This window comes from Mustelus asterias, chromosome 2 (assembly GCF_964213995.1).
Source record: "Mustelus asterias chromosome 2, sMusAst1.hap1.1, whole genome shotgun sequence".
Taxonomy (NCBI): domain Eukaryota; kingdom Metazoa; phylum Chordata; class Chondrichthyes; order Carcharhiniformes; family Triakidae; genus Mustelus; species Mustelus asterias.
This window is the reverse complement of record NC_135802.1, coordinates 9423533-9430293: the sequence shown is the minus strand read 5'-3', so window position 1 is coordinate 9430293 and position 6761 is coordinate 9423533.

Genomic DNA, 6761 nt, shown 5'->3' with positions numbered 1-6761 from the left:
AAGCATACCATTCATAGAGTACATAGGGGAGGAGAGGGTGCAGAATATAATTTTGCAGTTACCAATATGGTGTACAGAAAGATCAGCTTAATATAAGGTGGGCCCATTCAAGGGCCTGAAGGCAGCAGGGAGGTGATGGCCTAGTGGTATTAGCACCAGACTATTAATTCAGAAGCCCAGCCAATGTTCTGGGGGCCCAGGTTCAAATCTCGCAGGTGGTGGAATTTGAATTCAATAAAAAATATCTGGAATTAAGAATCTACTGATGACCATGAAACCATTACCGATTGTCGGAAAAACCCAGCTGGCTCACTAATGTCCTTTAGGGAAGGAAATCTGCTGTCCTTACCCGGTCTGGCCTACACGTGACTCCAGAGCCACAGCAGTCTCAATTGCCCTCGGGTAACTAGGAATGGGCAATAAATGCTGGCCAGCCAGCGATGCCAATGTCCCACCAATAAATAAAAGGAAGAACCTGTTCTTGAGTCGGTTGGTAAGTGTTCTCAGTCTTGGACGGCACGGTGACAGTGGTTAGCACTGCTGCCTCACAGCACCAGGGCCCTGTGTCCGATTCCCAGCTTGGGCCTCTGTCTGTGCAGAGTCTGCACATTCTCCCTGTGTCTGCGTGGGTTTTCTCTCACAGTCTAAAAGACGTGCTGGTTCATAGAATCCCTACAGTGCAGAAGGAGGCCAATTGGCCCATCGAGCCTGCACCAACAATAATCCCACCTAGGTACCGCCTTATGCTCATAACCCTCTGAATCCCCCTGACACTAAGGGGCAATTTAGCATGGTCAATGCACCTAACCTGCACATCTTTGGACTGTGGAAGGAAACCGGAGCATCTGGAGGAAACCCACACAGACACAGGAAGAACGTGCAAACTCCACACAGTGACAAGCCGGGAATCGAACCCGGGTCCCTGGCGCTGTGAGGCAGCAGTGCTAACCACTGTGCCACTGTGCCATCCCCTTAGTTAGGTGCATTGGCCATGTTAAATTCTCCCTCAGTGTACCCGAACAGGTGCCGGAGTGTGGCAACTAGGGGATTTTCACAGTAACTTCATTGCAGTGTTAATGTAGGGTTACTAATAAATAAATTACTACACTAATAAATAAATTAATTAATGTATTTTACATGCCTTCTACTATGTGTGGTTTGGGCAAGGGCACAACCACCTTCCCTGCCCGTCCTTGGGTCCACCCCGATAATACAGGTGGCAGGTTGCCCATCTCCCCCTCCCGCCCCCAATATTATTCAGCCCATTGAGCCTCTATCGCCATTTGGGCAAGTTCAATTTGTACCTCCAATTACCCTCCTCTGCTCCAGATCCCATGGGTAACCTGAGCCAACAAAAGAAAAACTCGATCAGGCTCAGATTTTTATTTGCCTCACAGCTTCAGCAGCTTAGTGTGGGGGAAAGTTACAGATTTCCACTATCCTCTACCTGAAGAATTGTAGCCTGATTTTCCCCAACAGCCTGTCTCCAACATTAATGTCACGCCCCCTGGTCCTGGATTCCCCTCACCTGTGTCAGACTCCTATTTATTGACTACAGCTCAGCCTTCAACTCTATTATTCCCACAAAACTCATCTCCAAACTCCGTGGCCTGGGCCTCGGCACCTCCCTCTGCGACTGGATCCTGAACTTCCGAACTCACAGGCCACAATCAGTAAGGATCGGCAACAACACCTCCTCCACGATCGTCCTCAACACCGGTGCCCCACAAGGCTGTGTTCTCAGCCCCCTACTATACTCCTTATACACCTATGACTGTGCGGCCAAATTCCCCAACTCGATTTTCAAGTTTGCTGATGACACCACCGTAGTGGGTCGGATCTCAGACAATGACGAGACAGAGTGCAGGAATGAGATAGAGAATCTGGTGAACTGGTGCGGCAACAATAATCTCTCCCTCAATGTCAACAAAACGAAGGAGATAGTCATCGACTTCAGGAAGCATAGAGGAGAACATGCTCCTGTCTACATCAATGGGGACAAAGTAGAAAGGGTCGAGAGCTTCAGGTTTTTAAGGTGTCCAGATCACCAACAACCTGTCCTGGTCCCCCCATGCTGACACTATAGTTAAGAAAGCCCACCAATGCCTCTACTTTCTCAGAAGACTAAGGAAATTTGGCATGTCAGCTACGACTCTCATCAACCTTTACAGATGCACCACAGAAAGCATTCTTTCTGGTTGTATCACAGCTTGGTATGGCTCCTGCTCTGCCCAAGACCGCAAGGAACTACAAAAGGTCGTGAATGTAGCCCAATCCATCACCCAAACCAGCCTCCCATCCATTGACTCTGTCTACACTTCCCGCTGCCTCGGCAAAGCAGCCAGCATAATTAAGGACCCCACGCACCCCGGACATTCTCACTTCCACCTTCTTCCTTCGTGAAAAAGATACAAAAGTCTGAGGTCACGTACCAACCGACTCAAGAACAGCTTCTTCCCTGCTGCTGTCAGGCTTTTGAATGAACTTATCTTGCATTAAGTTGATCTTTCTCTACACCCTAGCTATGACTGTAACACTACATTCTGCACTCTCTCCTTTCCTTCTCTATGAACGGTATGTTTTGTCTATACAGCGCGCAAGAAACAATACTTTTCACTGTGTGTTAATACATGTGACAACAATAAATCAAATCAAATCAGAGGAAATAGTTTCTCTCTACCCAACTAAATCCTATCCACCCTCCTTAGAGTCACAGAGGTTTACAGCATGGAAACAGGCCCTTCGGCCCAACTTGTCCATGCCGCTGTTTGTTTTTAAACCCCTAAGCTAGTCCCAATTGCCCGCATTTGGCCCATATCCCTCTATACCCATCTTACCCATGTAACTGTCTAAATGCTTTTTAAAAGACAAAATTGTACCCGCCTCTACTACTACCTCTGGCAGCTTGTTCCAGACACTCACTACCCTCTGTGTGAAAACATTGCCTCTCTTGTATCTCTCCCCTCTCACCTTAAACCTATGCCCTTTAGTTTTAGACTCCCCTACCTTTGGGAAAAGATGTTGATTATCTAGCTTAATCTTCTATACTCCAGGGAATACAGGCCGAATCTACAATTTAACTATCAAAGCCCTTCCCGTCTTTGGGGCGGTAACCAGGGGCTTACTGGGGTAATGCTGCTCTCTGTGAGAATGAACAGTCTGAACTATTAGCTGAGAGTCCCAGCAGATTGGAAAATAGCAGATATAACTCCTTTATTCAAAAATAAGAGACAGAAAGCAGGAGACTATAGGTCAGTTAGCCTAATATCTGTCGTAGGGAAATTGCTAGAATCCATTAATTAGGAGGCTATAACAGTTTAAAGTTTAAGTATCAGTGTCACACATAGGCTTACGTTAACACTGTAATGAAGTTACTGTGAAAATCCCCTAGTCGCCACACTCCGGCGCCTGTTCGGGTACATAAGAAGATAAGAACTAGGAGCAGGAAGGAGTAGGCCATTTTTCCCCTTGAGCCTGCTCCGCTGTTCAATAAGATCGTGGCTGATCTTTTCGTGGAGAATTTAGCGTGGTCAACGCACCTAACCAGCACATCTTTTGGACTGTGGGAGGAAACTGGAGCACCCGGAGGAAACCCATGTAGACACGGGGAGAACGTGCAGACTCCGCACAGTGACCCAAGCCGGGAATCGAACCCGGGTCTCTAGAGCTGTGAGGCAGCAGTGCTAACCACTGTGCCACCCTTCGGTTATGGTGAACTGTTAGCTGACCCCATTAGTGAAGATGTTGCCCTCTCAGTGTTAACAGGAATGTTCAGTGTTAATCCTCACACGGAGAGTTCAAGGCAACATCACAATTTCACTTCACTGAAGTCAGCAGAAAGCTGGGTGAAGTAACTCTCTGACCCCAGATACCATCCAGAGTCCCTGAAACAACAGCAGCAACTGACAGCACAATGAAACATTTATCAGCTCAAACAATGTCTCGAACACTGCTCTCCTCCGGCTCGCAGCTCTGATAAGACCTCACAGATTTAGTTTGTAACGTGTGAGTGAACACACAGCACTCCCCACATTCTTTATCCGCGGTTCACCAGAACCGGAACAGCTCCCTTGTTGGGGCCCAGTGACAAAGTGGTAGGTGCCAGCCACGGCTCCTTTGGCATGGTACCCACACCCCCCAGTCCAAAGGGTGCGTGTTCCAGTCCCACTCTGTAGATGTGAGTGAATGTTCTGGGTTGATGTACAGTGCAGTACTGAGGGAGTGCCGCACCGTCAGAGGGTCAGTACTGAGGGAGTGCCGCACCGTCAGAGGGTCAGTACTGAGGGAGTGCTGCACTGTCAGAGGGTCAGTACTGAGGGAGTGCTGCACTGTCAGAGGGTCAGTACTGAGGGAGTGCTGCACTGTCAGAGGGTCAGTACTGAGGGAGTGCTGCACTGTCAGAGGTCAGTACTGAGGGAGTGCTGCACTGTCAGAGGGTCAGTACTGAGGGAGTGCTGCACTGTCAGAGGTCAGTACTGAGGGAGTGCCGCACTGTCAGAGGGTCAGTACTGAGGGAGTGCTGCACTGTCAGAGGGTCAGTACTGAGGGAGTGTCGCACTGTCAGAGGGTCAGTACTGAGGGAGTGCCGCACTGTCAGAGGGTCAGTACTGAGGGAGTGCTGCACTGTCAGAGGGTCAGTACTGAGGGAGTGCCGCACTGTCAGAGGGTTAGTACTGAGGGAGTGCTGCACTGTCAGAGGGTCATTGCTGAGGGAGTGCTGCACTGTCAGAGGGTCATTGCTGAGGGAGTGCTGCACTGTCAGAGGGTCAGTGCTGAGGGAGTGCCGCACTGTCAGAGAGTCAGTACTGAGGGAGTGCCGCACTGTCAGAGGGTCAGTACTGAGGGAGTGCCGCACTATCAGAGGGTCAGTACTGAGGGAAAGCTGCACTGTCAGAGGGTCAGTGCTGAGGGAGTGCTGCACTGTCAGAGGGTCAGTGCTGAGGGAGTGCCGCATTGTCAGAGAGTCAGTACTGAGGGAGTGCCACACTGTCAGAGAGTCAGTACTGAGGGAGTGCCACACTGTCAGAGAGTCAGTACTGAGGGAGTGCCGCACTGTCAGAGGGTCAATACTGAGGGAGTGCCGCTCTGTCAGAGAGTCATTACTGAGGGAGTGCCGCACTGTCAGAGGGTCAGTACTGAGGGAGTGCCGCACTGTCAGAGGGTCAGTACTGAGGGAGTGCTGCACTGATGGAGGGTCAGTACTGAGGGAGTGCCGCACTGTCAGAGGGTCAGTACTGAGGGAGTGCTGCACTGATGGAGGGTCAGTACTGAGGGAGTGCCGCACTGTCAGAGCATCAGTACTGACGGAGTGCCGCACTGTCAGAGGGTCAGTACTGAGGGAGTGCCGCACTGTCAGAGGTGCCACCTTTTGGATGAAACATGAATCCCTGTCCTGTCTGTTGCCTCGGGCGTCACACTTTTCTGGTCAGTAGTTTGTCCATCATCTAAGAAGCTCTGGAATCTTGTTGTTCACATATTGGTGACCAAATTGTCATGCAGTGTTACCTAACCCATGTTATGTACTTTTTTTTATTCATTCGTGGGACATGGGTGTCGCTGGCTGGACCAGCATTTATTACCCACCCCTAGTTGCCCGAGGGTAGTTGAGAGTCAACCACATTGCTGTGGCTCTGGAGTCACACGTAGGCCTGACCAGGTAAGGCTGGCAGATTTCCTTCCCTAAAGGACATGAGTGAACCAGATGGATTTTTCCACCAATTGATTAGATTCTTAATTCCAGATTTTTAAAAATTGAATTCAAATTCCACCATCTGCCTTGGCGGGATTCGAACACGGGTTACCAGAACATTAGCTGAGTTTCTGGATTAATAGGCTAGCGATAACTCTACTAGGCCATCGCATAGTTCTGCTCCATGCCTCTTTCTATGAGATGGCCGTTGGTTTTAAAAAAAAATCTTTGGCTACCTGTCACGGATTTGTTTTAAATATTCTACCCAGTTAAGAACATAAGAAATAGGGGTGGCACGGTGGTGAGCACTGCTACCTCACAACGCCAGGGACTGGGTTCAATTCCAGCCTCGGGTCTCTGTCTGTGTGGAGTTTGCACATTCTTCCCCGTGTCTGCGTGGGTTTCCTCCGGGTGCTCCGGTTTCCTCCCACAGTCCAAAGATGTGTGGGTTAGGTGGATTGGCCGTGCTAAATTGACCCTAGTGTCAGGGGGATTAGCAGGGTAAATATGTGAGGTTACAGGAATAGGAGCTGGGTGGGATTGTGGTCAGTGCAGACTCGATGGGCCAAATGGCCTTGTTCTGCACTGTAGGGATTCTATGATTCTATGAGCTAGAGGAGTGCGTACGACTATAGAGGCTGCTCTACCATCCAGTACGGTCACGGCCTCAGCTCCACTTTCCTGCCTGTTCCCCACCCACCCCCAACCTCAGCTTGCTTGTCTCAGTGAACTCTGACCTTTCACCAGCCTTGCATCCATTTCACTGGTTCCTTATCTAGTTCTATTCTTACATTCAATCTAATTGTGCTGTGGTTACGATTTCCCATTTGCCTTCCCAATTTCATTCCAGTTATTTGGCCTTCCTTCGTTTCCCAGAACTAGAACAAGCAAGTGATTTCTTTCATTGCTGGATTGGAAACATATTGAATTACAAATAATTATTGGATAAGTTCTGAAAAATGGTTGAATTTTTGTCACTGTTCATATTGTGCACCCCTGGTTGGCCTTGAGAAAGTGGTTGTGAACCTTCCTACTGAGTCACAGCAGTTTGAATGGTGGAATCATAGAAGAT